Source organism: Ursus maritimus (genome assembly GCF_017311325.1).
Source record: "Ursus maritimus isolate PB19 chromosome X unlocalized genomic scaffold, ASM1731132v1 scaffold_X1, whole genome shotgun sequence".
Taxonomy (NCBI): domain Eukaryota; kingdom Metazoa; phylum Chordata; class Mammalia; order Carnivora; family Ursidae; genus Ursus; species Ursus maritimus.
Window position 1 is genome coordinate 113,737,943 of NW_024423319.1, and position 2,290 is coordinate 113,740,232.

The 2,290-nt window shown below is 38.3% G+C and overlaps 1 protein-coding gene across 1 annotated transcript in view; it reads left to right on the forward strand.

Moving 5' to 3' along the window:
- The window catches only part of FANCB (FA complementation group B), a 27,735-nt gene that overhangs the window by 8,301 nt on the left and 17,144 nt on the right, over positions 1-2,290 (forward strand). The window lies entirely within an intron of this gene.

The following is a 2,290-nucleotide window of genomic DNA, read 5'->3' on the forward strand; positions in this document are numbered from 1 at the left end:
CTATGAACATTGGGGTGCATATGGCCCTTCTCTTCACTACGTCTGTATCTTTGGGGTAAACACCCAGTAGTGCAATGGCTGGATCATAGGGTAGCTCAATTTTTACCTTTTTAAGGATCTCCACACTGTTTTCCAGAGTCTTTTATGGTTTGTCTCTGTCTATGATTTCGTTTTGTTTTATTTTTTCCTCTTTCCTCCTATGATCCTCTGTTTTGTTTCCTAAATTCCACATATGAGTGAGATCATAGGATAATTCTTTCTCTGATTGACTCATTTTGCTTAGTATAATACCCTCTAGTTCCAACAGAACAAAGTGTTTTTGGTCTGAAAACTGCCCTGGCATGAATCATAGCCAACCCTACCTGGAAGTAGAAGAAATATAAGGAAGAGAAGATGAAAATAAGAACTTGTCCATGTCCTGTAGGCTGCCTGTTGTATTCCTAGGGTTTGCATTGCCCAAATCCTACTCAGAGTATGACACATTTCATGTTAAAGAAAAAAAAAAAATGGACTCAGTATCTTGAAATATGGCTTATGTCATTTCATCAAAATCTGCAGGCAGGAATAACTGAGTTGATGTACTCACCCAGCTTCTAGTATAAAAATCTTGAGAATACAAGGCATATGTCTAAATTTCCTAGTCTTAGGGTGGTAGCTGTAGAGGTGGTGAGAAATTGTTAGACTTAGAAATCTTTTGAAGACAGAGCTGACAGGATTTGCCATTAGATTGCAGTGATACATATGAGTTAAAGGGAAAAATCACAGATGATTCCAAATATTTGCCAGAGTAACTGGAATATGGTATGCCCTTGGTGAGATAGAGAAAATGGGAGGGCCTTGTTGAGGATGATGAGGAATTAGGAGTTTTGGCACATGTTAAATTTGACATTCCTATTGGATATATGTGATCAAACTCTCCCAGCAACAGAACTGACAGTTAATAGAGTGAAAGATTATATTCTCTTTCAGCAGTATGAAAGAAATGAAAGAGTTTGCATGTCTTTCCATTGAGATACCACCTTATGCCGGTTAGAATGGCAAAAATTGACAAGGCAGGAAACAAATGTTGGAGAGGATGTGGAGAAAGGGGATCCCTCTTACACTGTTGGGAATGCAAGTTGGTACAGCCACTTTGGCAGTGTGGAGGTCCCTTAAAAAGTTAAAAATTGAGCTACCCTATGATCCAGCCATTGCACTACTGGGTATTTTCCCCAAAGATACAGACGTAGGCTGTACTTTTCATGTCCATGACTTATTTATAAATGGAAGTATGTACCTCTTAATCCCCTTCATCTATTTTGCCCGTTTCTCCACTGACCTCCCCTCTGGCAGTTTGTGCTCTGTATTTAAGAGCGTTTTTTGTTTGTTTGTTCATCTTGTTTTTTAGATTCCATGTGTAAGTGGAATCCTATAACATTTATCTTTCTCTGAGTTATTTCACTTCATATAATATCCTGTAGGTCCCAGGTGTCCATCAATAGATAAATGGATAAAGATGTCGGGTGTGTGTGTGTGTGTGTGTGTGTGTGTGTGTAAAATGGAATATTACTCAGCCATAAAAAGAATGAAATCTTGCCATTTGTGATGCCATGAGTGTTCCTTTGTTCTTCATTCTACTTTACTAATTCTCTCAGATTGCCTTGCTTATAACCAGTGTTCAGAGTAAGGGGATGCATGCCAGGACAGAGTGGTAGTTTAAAGTGTAGGCTTGGGAGTCAGAGGGCCCCTCTTCCAAATCTAGTGCCATTGCCAATTAGTGTTGTAACCTTGGAAAATTTTCTGACTTTCCTTAAAATAATCAAGTTTTCTCAGTTGAACGATGTGATAATAAGAATGCTTACTTTAAAAGAATAGTTGTAAACGTTAAATGAAATTATATATTGTACCTGGCATATAAACCTGAATAATTGATAGCTATTTAATTCTTGTGTTCATTATAATGTTACTAATCTTCTAGTTTTTTCTACTTGGAATAGGAATAATGACTTTCTTAAGGTCCTAAAGCTGCACTGTTTTTGCAAAAGATTTAATATTTATTTCTGTTATTCCTATATAGGTCTTTTTAAACCATGGCATAGAATCCCCTGTTTTTCTTTCTGGGCTTTTATTTTGGCCATAGAGTCTGTATGAGCTCCTGTTTCAGGAAAGAAGGACCCCAGGTGCCTGGGTGTGGTAGCACTCAATTTGAGTCATTGAGTACTTAATTGTCATTGTTGAGGGTGTAAGGCTGAGAGTAAAAAACCAGGTTTGAGTCAACAGGGTGGAAAATGGCGGGGGGGGGGGGGGGGGG